This window comes from Phasianus colchicus, chromosome 12 (genome assembly GCF_987193195.1).
Source record: "Phasianus colchicus chromosome 12, bPhaCol1.hap1.1, whole genome shotgun sequence".
In the NCBI taxonomy this organism is placed as follows: domain Eukaryota; kingdom Metazoa; phylum Chordata; class Aves; order Galliformes; family Phasianidae; genus Phasianus; species Phasianus colchicus.
In genome coordinates, this window is record NC_143447.1 from 10,048,043 (window position 1) to 10,061,413 (window position 13,371).

The 13,371-nt window shown below is 37.6% G+C and overlaps 1 protein-coding gene across 13 annotated transcripts in view; it reads left to right on the forward strand.

Annotated features, from left to right (window-relative positions):
• The window catches only part of SEMA6D (semaphorin 6D), a 610,984-nt gene that overhangs the window by 369,332 nt on the left and 228,281 nt on the right, over positions 1–13,371 (forward strand). The gene's annotated exons all lie outside the window — the stretch shown is intronic.

Consider the following 13,371-nt stretch of genomic DNA (forward strand, 5'->3'; position numbering starts at 1 on the left):
GAAAATTCTTCTGCCTGCCTATCTATCTATCTATCTGTCTATCTACCTATCATGTCCCGAGGAAATGCCTGAGTTCTTGTGCAGTGCATGCAGTGTGTTCATGATTACTTGAGAGATTTTAGTGCTATACTGTTTCCAGGTTGTTTTCTTTGATTCAGCTTCTCAGAGGAATGGAGATTGGCAACGAATAGAAGAAATTAAACAAGCTTTTTATTGACAAAGCTTTTCAAGCACAGAACTTGTTCTCAGCAGTTCTGCTCAGCATACAGAGGCAGAGAATAAATGCCCTTTGCAAACTTTGAAAAATCATATTCAAAACTGTAGAAAATCATATGCATCATTAGTAGGATTCTTCTGTAACACCAGCTTTGAGAATATGCATGATGCAATGGGAAGGAAGCAAATGTGTAATCTGAGATCAGGCCATCGGGGGTCCTGGGACTCAAATCTCCAGCACGGAAGCTTCCAAGAATTTGTCAGCAGTAGTTTAGGTCTAATTCATCTTGCCTCCCAGAAGCAGTTGGATTAGATGACCTCAGAAAGTCATTTTGGGCACCATCTTCTGTATTGCCTTGGTTGTGTTCATCAAAGTATGTAACTGACTTTCAGGATTAGTAAGGATTATCATTACATTTCCTATCAGTTAGTGATACCATAGTTTTACGTTAGGGGAGCACTTTTCCATCCAAAATTGTAACAATATTTTTATGAGCTCTGATATTCTACTTCTGCCTTTGAGCACAGAGAATGATTTTTCATAGGAGAGCATATAAGAATATCTCAAATTAATCAGCTCCTTACATTTTAATTATTTTTAGTGATCTACCAGGTAATTACATTCATGCTTGAAGTGTGTGTAAGGACAGTGAATGATTTATACCAGTAGGAGTAATAGCACTGAGACATTAGCAAGGGTAATGCATGATGCAATGGGTCACTTGCTTATTTTAACTCTCTCTCACACACACATATATAAAGAAAAAGAAAAAAGTCTACTAATAGCCATCTTAGCAACGTTCTTTCATCTGTAATCCTGCCTCTTTCCATACATTCAAGGATATATTTCTCACTCTTATTTTAGACATTTGACTTAATATTGTGCTGTTATTCTCAAAAACATTGAGAAAAGTTTGAATTGTGCACTTTACCATTCCCTTGTTTCTTTCCTTCTTTGTTCTGTGAGCTCAAAGTTCTGTTCTCATTTATATAAATAAATAAATAAATAAATTTAAAAGCCATTTAAATACAAAGAAAAGTATATCTTGTAAGTGTGTGTGTGTGTGTGCATATAAGTTAATAAAAAATGAGAAAAAAACAAACAGATACAACATTTGGCATGGGTAAGTGCTGATCAGATATGTTTGTGCTTTATTAAAGCATGTTGGGATAGTTGCAAAAATCAGTAATAGATGTCTCAGCAGAACGAATTGCCTGGAAGAACTTCAGCCTAATTTTCCTGATTTTAAAACAACTGGAATGGAACTGAGACCAACTCAATGAATGTCCTTGTTTGCCCATGTTTGTTTCCTCATGTGTAAAACAGAAATAATAACATTTCCCTCCCCAATATGGTGTTGCAGATCTCAATTAACATGCTTTCATTGCCTCAGCAATAACATGTTTTGTTCTGTTGGTCTAAATCCAGTGTAAAAGCTACACTTGGGCGACAGCAGAATTGGACTCTATGGTATTATTAGAGTCCTAATAATCATAACTCAAATCATAGTTAATTTCACTTAGGGATTTAAATCTACAAAGTAAGAGATATGAAGACACTGTTGTCCTCAGACTGAGAAGGGACAATGGGAGAACTGTGAGGTTAAAAGTGCAAAATCTGTCATGTTGATGAAATGGTGAGGGCTTGAAACTAGGTAATGATAGTCTTCAAATTGTTTGATAGATTGATTAAGAGAAAATAAAATAAATAGCAAAATTAAAATAATAAAAATGATAAAATGATGAAATAAAAAGCTTCTGTGCACTAATGCAAAGGAATCTTATGCTGCCCTTGGGTCACAGAGAGGCAAGATGCTGTCTTAAGTCTGCAGATAGGAGAGTGAAAGTCTAGCGTTGGAAAATATGTGCTTTTGATTCCTTGCACATATTCAGTGTTTCTTCCATATATTTCTGCAACTAGATAGGTTTACATCACTATTATCTGAATGAGATATGCTCTACAAACCAGAACACAATAGATGTTAAATATTGACTTTTCAATTGGAAAGGTGCATTTATTACCCAACTGGAATAATTTTATCTTAAACATATGCATGAAAACAGAATCTAAATGCTATAGAATTCTTCTACTAAAGTGAGGTTTATGGGGTCAGTAATGCTTCTGACTGCCTTTTGCTATTTCCACTACTGTCAATTATCTGATTTTAGATACTTTCTTCCCATTGTGGCTTAAATAATGTTGTAATCTAATTTAAAATTGTTGTGCACAATAAACAGTTGTGAAAATCATCGTTACAGGTTTTCTATAGATGGCATCACATTTTCTAATTTTCTGATACCAAATGGAGTCATCAAATAAATACTAAAATCTGCCTTGAAAACATTTTTTCTCCCTCTATTTAAAACATTTTAGGTTTTGTGGAACTTTCATTACCTCAGCTATGAAGGTACTGATCATTTTTCCTTCATCTTTTTAAAGCAAGTTTTCACATGGGACACTTTCAGAACTTGTTAGCTTAGTTCTGTGTCAAGTTCCTACCTAGCATAGCCAATAGAATACTAAAGACCTTTTTTATGTCTCCTCACATCCTGAGCTGTCTCAAGCCCAAAGTAGGACAAATCAGGGAGACTTCATTGGTAGCACCAGGACCAGACTGCTACCCTGCACTGGGCCCTATCATGTCCTACATCTACTGCCTCCTGTCATTCCCAGTACATATCCATTCAGAGATAAATTCAACTATCTCAGCTTTGCCACCACTGTCTGTGTTGTGGTGCAAATGGAACACCACCAAGACCAAGTGCCGTGTCCATTCTGTATTTTCCTACCACAGTCAAACCTGAATATGTTTTAATTTTGGTCCAACTCTTGTTAATCTTTGAGCAAGACTGTTCTATTAGAGTCACAGTTCAGGTTTAGTTCTGACTGGAGAAAGAAGCAATGTCTGAGACCAGACGTTGGGCTGGATTTGATTCCCAGATTCATCTTTACCCTAAGTACCAAGCTGTTGTGTCCATCTCCTTTCTCTGACCCAATAAATATTTATAAAGTAAAAGAAAACAGCTGTCCCATGGGACTGATGTGAACACTTACCTGAAATATTATCCTTGTTCTGCATAATCCAAAGCAGAGCTGTCATCTGGGTCTCCTCTGAATGTTTCAGGAACTGAGCCATTTACTGCATGGGTTTTTCCTGCTCACAGTCCACAGCCAACTTCAGAAACATTGAAATGTGAAAATGTTACCTAGCAAATGTCCTTGACCAGATTTAACCTTCAGCCACAACAGTGACTGGACATTCAGAAACCCTTCTACCATTGCAAACTGCTGAGGACAAGCATGCTTCACATCATGAGAGTAATTGCTGCACTTGATAAATCTCTGCAGAAATGCTTCCCTTAAAATCATTATTTCTGTCCTATCTTGAGAGGGCCTGAGGCTGTGACCTTCTGTTCAGAAGCTTTTCTGGAAGAAATTAGAGAAAGTAAAATCTAGATCTGATTAAAAGATGTGAAGATGAGTCACTTCAGCAAACTGATAACACTCATGTTTCACAGTCATCTCCCTTGGCATCATATCACCTTTAGTCAATTTGGTGCGGGGAGAGGGGAGGAAGCCTTTGGGAGGGTAAGATTTTTAGTTATGTGAACCAGCAGCTTTATTTCTGATATTTGAGATACCAGTTTTTGGCCTAGTGGAGCTGAAAGTTTTTATTTTTACAGCTTTCCACTTTACTTACCTTCTCGACAAGTCATAAAACTTAAGGTACTGCAATATTAAGACTGTTCGTATCTGTATACAGAGCTTATATCTGCAATATCCAGTATAAAGGTGGTTTTGCATGACTGCTATTTAAGCAGACACTAGCAGATCTGCACAATAAGGGAGCATAAGAAGAATCATCCATCGTCTAACTGCTCAGGAGGGTGTAATGCATTTATTTCCTACATCCAGGCATCTTTAAGTGCTGATTATTCCTGACTGCCAGCATGACCTTTTGTAGCTACAGGTATTGGATATAATTGAGAACATCCATCAGGTATCTCTGAATTCTGCCACAGAACTAAGTCTGATCAAAATTAAAGCTAGTAAAAAAGAAAAATGTGACGGAGCAGTTCCCCACTGGAAAATGCAGATTTAATTTAAGCAAAACACTTCAGAGACATCTTTTTACTTTATAAATATTATTAATGATAATAGAAGAATTTAGCTTTAAAAACAACATAAACTATTTCACTTTGAATTTTTGTAGTAGATGATAATCAAATAAAAATAAGATCAGATTAGTAGTGAAATTAAGACTGTTCTTGAGATGAACTGTTTCTATAGAATTATTAGAAAGGTGTGGTGAAAAAAAGCATAGAGAGAGTGAAGCTTTCTAGCAGTTTGTGTGATTTCTGTATGAGTGCCTGCCTTGGAACCATCTCATTTTCTGTGGAGATTTAGCAGCTCTCAGGATGGCTATAAGGTTGGACACAGGAATGTCAGGGCTAAGCCAGAGGCAGAAGCAGGAACCAAGGGTCAGGAGTGTGAATATGAGGTGGATGCAAGAACTAATGCACAGCTGGAGTGAAAGGCAAGAATGATGGTGAACTCAAGTAGTTTTGCTCCTTTTAGGTAGCAACAGGTGGGTGCTGTGGGAGTTTCCATGGTCCTCATGCTGCCTCCTGGCATCCAGCAACAGCAGAAGGCCATCTTGGAGTGAACCTATGTACATTCACTGCATGACACCTACTACTGACTCACATGGGAGTGCCCCTTTTCTGCAAATGCCCTTGCACTGAAGCTAGCTATGATGCACACAAAATAAATCAAAGGAAGTAAGATTCTATATTATGCTAGTCTTGATCTCTGGAAAGAAAGGGACATGTTTGTATTCCAGCATTACCAGAATACCTGGGAAGTAAGTTGTAGATAATACTGTGTCCAAGAACAGTTTTACTGAAAAGTCCTGTAGGGTCACCTTCACACACATGTAAAAGCTAATTTGTGAGTAAACAGACTGCTAAAAGTTTTGCTTTCCTTTTTACAAAAAGCAAGCAGCGAGGAAAAGAATGTTTCGAGATAACCACTTCTCTACAATTACTTGGAAGATGGCAAAGGATAATTCAGAAGCTTTGATGAGTTTCCCCCCTGCCTAGATTCAGCTGGTTTGAACAAAATCAAAACAGGTAGTCATTAATGAAAATTGTTGTTTTCTTTTTGTTGTTCTTTTTTATAGTATTTCTTTCCAAATGCTTGGGTGCTATTGATAAGGAAAATGTGCTTTAGAAAGGTGTCTGATCTCTGCTTCCCACCGATAACAGAGCTCCAGAGAAAAGAATGACAGTCTTTTCTGGTTAAAATTCAATCACTCATGGAGCAGTGCAATCCAGCTTATATCTGCCTTGCTCGGGGTACTCCAGACTGTCTTTATTGAGCTTCTTCGACTAGCTAATATAGACACATCCAGCAACATAGCCAGGAGATCATGGAATTAACATGCCAAAATAAAAATAATGAGAACAGCTGGAGGGAGAGGAGCCCGCCAGAGGAGGGACTGAGGGATGGGAGCTAAGTTCTCAGGAGAGTGGAGAGAAGGGTTATGCAGAGGCTGTGACAATTCTTTTAAAAAAAAAACGGTGCTGTATTTTGGTCTCTGTAAAGCAGAAGACATTTTCAAAGTAGCTGTGGAAACTTTAATCTTGATTTGATTGTTCCTGGGTTTCTTTTATTTGTGAATATTCCAGCAACCAGCCTTTGATGTTACCTTTGAGCATAGTCTTATCAGGTCCGGAAAATAGCTGCATAGATGATTTTTTTCTATTGTATTAGCCCAGTTTGAAAAGAACCTAATTGACCTGCAGTAATAATAGGTTTGACTTTAAAGTTTGATCTCAGCTTCCAAGGGCTTGCATCTCCTGGTTCTGCCTTTTGAACACTTAATCAAGAGACATTTTTCAGCTTCTAAAAGGCTTTTTCCTCATCCGCATCTATGGACAGTACCTAATGGACCTTATCCATTTATTCATTGGTGTCCACAACTGTGAAATGTGATACCTTTGTGTTTTACAACTTAAAAATGCTTTTTATTTTTAGGTCAAAATGAAAAAAAAAAAAAAAATCCATTAGACTTATTTAGCTTTTTAAATATTTATTTTATAGAATTTTACATCCTTTGTGTTTTTGTCCCAGGCATTTGTATAAAACATGCTTTAAAATGTGCAGATGATTGCTTTGATTTTTGAGGCTGGCAGTAGGAGTCAGGTCTCACTTTCTGTGAAGCTGCAGGAAAGTGATGGGGCTGTAATAGAGAAAGGGGATATTGCATTTGCTTGCAAGGAAGAAGAAAAGTTATATTGAGAGAATGAACATGATGGGATTTTTAAAAGACTGGTCAGGATTCCTTTCTGATGCTCTGCCAGTTCTACAGGTGAGAATCTGGCCAGTCTTCTTTTCTGTAGGCTGTGACCTGAGTGAGCCATAAAAAGTCAAGCCAACGACATTTTTATTGCCATACATCTGACTGCCTCGATGGAGAAATATGACGATCTGTGACTGAGATGCAAAATTAGATTCTGCGTTTGCAGCGTCTCTCTGGCTTCCACTATGTAGGCCAACATAATCTAACTTACCAGGTCAAAGGATGGAAAATGTTCTTTCTGAAGCAAAGCACTGATAGCACTGCTGCAGCCCGATTCTGCAGGTTGCGCTCGGATGCAGTAGTTCCCACTCACAAATCCACTGATGAGAACCAAAGCCCTTTCCACACACTGGGCCGGATCTGCACAACCTGTCTTCATGCTTGTGCAGTTGGAATTCTCACATCGGTTAATGGGAATTGTGTGAGAACAAGAATTTAGTAAAAAGTGAGGATGGCAGGATTTGGACCTGTACCAAACGCCTGGGAGAAGGCTGTGCTTCCTGCCCTCTCAGTTAGAAGTTGGGTGTTGTGAAACAGCCAGTAAAGCCAAGACAGTTGGCAAGTGAGCAAGGCAGAAATAATGGAATTAAAGAGGAGAAGGACTTTTGCAATTAAAATTGCATGTACTGGCATTTCTAGTATGTGGCAGAGATCCTGCACATTTCACTCCTGAGTAACAAAGAACAGAGCTGTGTATGTCACCATGGAAATGTAAATGGAGCTCCTTTGACAAACAGAGAAATGTATGCCGTTCCTTTATGCTCAAATGAACTGTTTGTAGTGAGATGCAAGAGAAGAATGGGATGTCTGTTACAGAAAAGACAAGAAAATGCAATTGTAGTACCTCATTCTGCATTCTGTTATACTTGTATTAGGAGTTTAAAAATACAAAAGTGATTTTTTTTTTAACTAATTAGTCTAAGCAGTATTTACAGACAGCAGTTGAAAATGGTGATAATCAAACTTGTATCAAAGAGCAAAGAAGAAATAGTACCCATTTGAGTTCTATGCTTCTACTTATCTAAAACAAAAATGATGTGTATTTGTGCATGGGTGGGTATTTGAGAAGGAGTGGGCATCTCTTGCAGCACTGTGAAGTTATTTGGAAAGATTTTTTTTTGTTTTACTTTTATAGTCCACAAATGTTTGGTAATTTGTGTTCTAATTCTGACTGTGTTATACTTTTCTTTCTTGGGGTATGTACAAGGAGCTCAAGATCTCATAACTTTTCTAATGTAAAAGAGAAGATGTATATTTAGACTTTCCTATGTGCTTTTTGGAGCAAGGAGCTAGGTAAATAGCATCAAGTGTTTTCTGCGTTGCTCTTTTAGCATATGCTTGTATTTTTCATGCACTTTATTTCTGAAGTGCTTCTGAGTTCAAGTCCCACAGTGACTGTGAGCAGTGAGAGTCTAGCTCGATGTTTGGATATTTGAACTAGAAGTGTTTTAGGAGATAAGCAGGGGAGATGGAGTTCCCAAGTCAATCGTTCCAGAGTCAAAGCACAAAGGCAAAGAAAACAGAGATGGATTTAAATCCAAACTCTTTATTTACCTTTTTACTCCCCAAGGAGTTATGCTTTACAACTGTCAAAGATGAAATAGCTTTAAACACTACAGCAAGCCAATAAACTTTACAATATCCTCTTTTCCTCTTCGGAATAATGCCTTGGACAGGGTTTACACAGCTCAGAAAGGAAAAGCTTTAATGGTATCTATTATTCACTTACTCTTGCTTATTCCTTTTTTTGTTCCTGTAGCATCTTTAAGCCATATTTCTGGTTTACATCAATCCATTCAGGGAGTAGCCATGATGCTTCACTCAGCTGATGTTTTAAATATAAAATCTGAAGTATTGTCAGGGAAGCGTGTCATTGTGATATAAGGTTTTCATAAGTCACAGAAGTTCTTCAGTAAAGTTAATTAACAAACTAATGGAAATTACAAGCAACCTGAAGATTTTCCAGTAAGAAGAGGTCAGTAAATCAGTAATTGTCTCTGACATGTATATCCATAAAGACTTCGAAGTGACTAAATTGGTTTATTAAAATGTGCTCTGGAGTGACCATTACCATATTCTTTATACATTATGAATTAAGTCTTTCTTTTTTTTAATTGCTTGAAATAAATGTGTATTTAGGAAAATTAGTGGAAATGCAGTGCATTCAAAGGTAATAATACCTTTGAATACCATAACCTGTGATTTCTCTTCCCCATTGCAAGCTCAGATGTAGCTCTTTGCTTCCTTGGTGTTAAAAATGCAACTAATTTTGAGATGAAATCTGGCAAAGACAGCAACACTTCACAGTAGCTTAGCACAGAAATCACCCAGCTGACATTGCAGTCTTACTTTCGGGAGACAGAATATTTTATGACCAGACTGAAAATGGTGCTGGGGAAAGGAACATGGTAGGTCATATCATCATGTTTCACAAAAAAAGTTGGTACTCTGCTTCTAGGGTAATAGCTTTTAGGATAACTTCAAGGTAGTTTTCCCCAAAGGCCTTCTGAAAGATCCACTACTACTTTCTGCTTTCTGATCACCATGTCTCACAGCCTAGATTTGATCTTGATTCATGCTGGATAAAAAGATTGCATATAACTTGATGTGATAAAAGACTGCAGCCTCCTCTTCCCCCACTGTCTGTGTGCACTACTTCATATTCCTTGCTGTTGTCCTTTGGGCTTCTCTTGATGGAGCACTTGCGTGAGGTTGGCTCCTCATCTCTTCATACAGTGTTCAACTGTACAGAACCAGTACAGAAGTTACCATGCTACCTTTCTATACTGGCTTCAGGACCTTACTTGCCAATTAGTGCGAAGTTTTGCACTGATCTTAATATAATGGGAAATATCTCATGATATTTTCTCTATTATATGTTTTTCAGACATAACATTGGGTTTTTTTCTTTCCCCCAGTGTGTATTGTGCTGTGCCTGTGGGGAAAAGGGGGAAATCTAGAATGAGGCAGAATCAAACTAACTTTCCGTTATGAAACCCAGCAGTGGTTGTGAGGGGTTTGAGTTGCTGCCCCAGCTGTAAAAGCTCTGGGACCATAGTTATTCCTCTGCAAATAGCACTTGGGTTCTCGTGAGCAGCTGGATTTGGTGTTGCAGCTTTGCAGGGAGGAGGATATGGTGGGGGTGTGCCTATAGTAGAAGGAGGAAGCACAACTAAATACATTTGAAGAGATATATTTGCAAACTTTTATATGCAGCAGTTACAATCAGCTGCTTTTAAAGTACTCCCTGGTTATCCTGGCATCCCTAGGGACTCAAGCCATGCACTGTGCATGCCAAAATAAAGCATGCTCCTCATCTCAAGTTCTTTTTTATGACACCTGCAGTTCAACATGAAGCACACTACAAAATTAATAGCATTCAGCAGTAATTGTTTCCAGCCCAAGGGGTTCAAACAACCCCAGCTACATATAACACCTTAAAATCTCCACGCAGTTTGAACTGTCTCTGTAGCCTAATTTGGATTACTTAGCTCATAAAACCTCATCTTAACACAAAACCGGGTGAATAAACGAAACGTAGAGTCAGTTTTACAGTATATATTTTTTCCTGTATCTGTGGCTGCAGTAAACATGTTTGCTTTGCAATATAGTTCATTTTTTCATCCATCTGCCCTCACCTTACAATGAGTTGTGCAATTGGAAGATGAGGAATGCTGGCATTCATCTATGAGTAAGGGAATGTGCTTGGGGAGAATTTCAAGAAGAGAGACATATTAAGCAACAAGTGTGCCTTCTGCTTTTAGGATTTGTAACTGCAAGGACATAAAACTTCACAGCATTAGGTTTATGGTGCTCTTATGCTGTACTGAGTGACTTGAGAATGAGAGGATTAAAAGACAACAGGCGGAAAGAGAGCTCTAACTTCTAACTCTTCCCAAAGTGGTAATGAAGAGCCTGATACAAAAAAATGTAATTTAAATTCCTCCCTGTGCAGTTTATAAGATTATGCAGTTGATTATATTTAATAATAGATCTCCTTCTGTTCTGTAGATTTTTACATAAGGATTTGGTGAGCTGTGTAAATCTGCTTTAGCTTTCAATTTGTAAGCTAAGAGTAAGAGCCTGCTGGCTTCCATGGGTACTGTGGAGCTGCTCTGGGTCTGACCATCCCCACCTGCAGGGAGGCTGCAGGGGCAGATAGAACACAGGCACGTACAGCATTATGAATTTGTTTCTAACAGAATACAGTAAAAGTTTCTAATATGTCTTGCTGTGGCCCAGTGGAGTTTTAGCACTGTTTCTCTTGTTCTCAGTTATCTTTTGCCAAACTTTTCTGCTTTGGCTCACTGCTGAGGTCTGATTTTCATTTATTTTCACTGAACCTCATAGGTGCCTTCAGTCTTTGGAAAGGATTGGCTGTACAGTTTGCCAAAGAGGTAAATTGAATCTAGGGTCTCTAGCGTACAGAGAAGCACCTGTAAAACACTGTTTTTAAAGGGAATGTGACACTGGTTATATGAACTCACTGCTGCCCGAAGGCTAAAATGGACTTTTGGCTGTCTAGCAGTCTTTGAGTAGTTTCAAGCCAATGTGCCAGAATTGGTGTGGGTGCATGTATGCAGGAGTTTGTAATGTAATACACTGAGAGAATCATCAGACATAGAGTAGGAATGTGTTCATCTTTCCTCTGAAACAAAGAGATGTTAAACGATGTTACTCCTGTTCCAGAAGCATTACTCACAGAAAAATAATATGCTGAAGATAGGACATAGAGTGAAAGGAAATTAAGAAGGGCAAAGAAAAATGCATCCCCAACTATACTGAAATAAACTGATAGTTTCACTGTGGTTCATATTGTATTGGTGTCATATCGTGAAAATTGATGGAATTTATAGTAATTGGGTTTCAGCTGTCAGATTAATCAGGTCAAAAGTCACTTGCAAACTTAACTTGTGCCTGATCCAGAATAGAAAGCTCTACTGAGCCTGCAAGGACACGATATGCAAATTGCTATGGGCACTCACAAACTTTGCCTGTGAATTTGCTGTCTTTATAAAGAAAAACTGAGCTTTCATGCTGTCAGTCAGGTACCATTCACAAGGAGAGACTTAAGTGCAGAAAAGGAGAAAAGAATCTCTCCAGAACAGACAGATTTGAAGAGACAAAGTACATTGTCTTCTAGGAAATGTTGTGATAAATGAAACAGTGGCATCGGTTTCTGTTCATTGTTGGGAAAGCAGCGTTATAACCTGACTATTTGGGAGCTTTTGTAGGTTTGTTCTTTTGTTTATGAATTCCAATAAAGATGAAGTTAAAAACAAAAAAAAAAAAAAAAAAAAAAAAAAAAAAGCAAGATCACAATTTTCAGCTAAATCTCACTCTAAGCAAAGTAGGAAAGGAACAGAGGTGCAGAGGAAATTACAAGAATGGAAGAACTCAAGCTATTTCAAAAACTTTATATAAGAAGACTAAAAATTTGGAAACCTGTCTGTATCAATTTTGGTAATATGTTCTCACAGAACTCCAATATCTCAAAGCAGAAAACAGTATTGAATGTATAAGCCAGTTCCAGTATATAAACAGTGACACAGTAGCTATATGAAATATATGAGATTCCAGAAGAGTAATGTCCAGGAGGAAAACTGCTCTAGCAGGCAGTAAAGGAAAGTTCTAACATAATCTTCCTAACTTTCTAAAGATTGACATTGTGGTCATCTTAGTAAGCTAGGTAGCTATGCTTGCAGGAGACTGCTGTGTGCAGTGTTATCACTACTCGTATAATTAATATGTACCAGAAAATCAGTTGCAGATCTGGATTTAAGACTACTGTTTAATTTAGACAGAGAAGTTATACTACAGTGAATAACATTTTAATTGATATTTTCTGCAACATCAGAAAAAGATCTTGTATCAGATAAAAAAATTAATTTTCAAAACACCATGCACCTTTGAAAATGGTTCACAGACAACTTACTCTTTTCCCTCTTCTCTAAATAGTAATTCCCTACATAAGTTGCTTGTCCATCTCTTATCCCTTCAGGATAAGATGCAGTGCACAGCACACCACTCGGTTCCCTTACTGTTCTTTCTTAGTATAAGAAACATCATCTCAGGCACTGGGCTTGCAGGTGTAGACATGCCTGTAAGTGATAACCTATTCTACATTCATAAGGTTGGAAAATTCTCAGTGACAGCTAGAGATCTTTTCACAGACTAATTGTATGAAAATGTCCCAATTCACCAAACCCTTTTCCCATATGATTGAACATTTGGAATTAAAAGAAAGCTTCCTATATGTGCATTTATATGGTAGACAAAACATTATACTGACTTCTACCTATTAAAAATTGCTATCTCATTTGTTCTATTTAAAAGCCCAAGGGATGCACTTCAGTTAGGATCTAACAGATAACATGAATCTACAAAGTTTTATAAAGAAGTGCTCAACAAATTCTTGAAAATGTTGAAGGAGGGAGAGATGAGAACAAATTTGGCACAGGAAAGTTGTTCAAGTGTAATAATGTTGAGAAAGATGGCATTGGTAACCTCCCATGATATTCGTGAGGCACAATAAGTTGATTCTGTTCTAATTTACATGTGTAAAAACTGGAGGTAATTTTATGCAATCATAGATGAATTCTAGATTTGCATTGTAAGTTAATTACATTTGCTTCACTCATCATATTATGATGTTCTGAACACTAGAATTACAAGATATTTTAATAAAATAAAAAATTTCAATGGTGTTATTCACAAACAGATACTAAAGTTTTCACCTTCCAGCTTTTTTTTAACCAACCACCCAGTCTAAAAAGGCGAGCAAACTGAT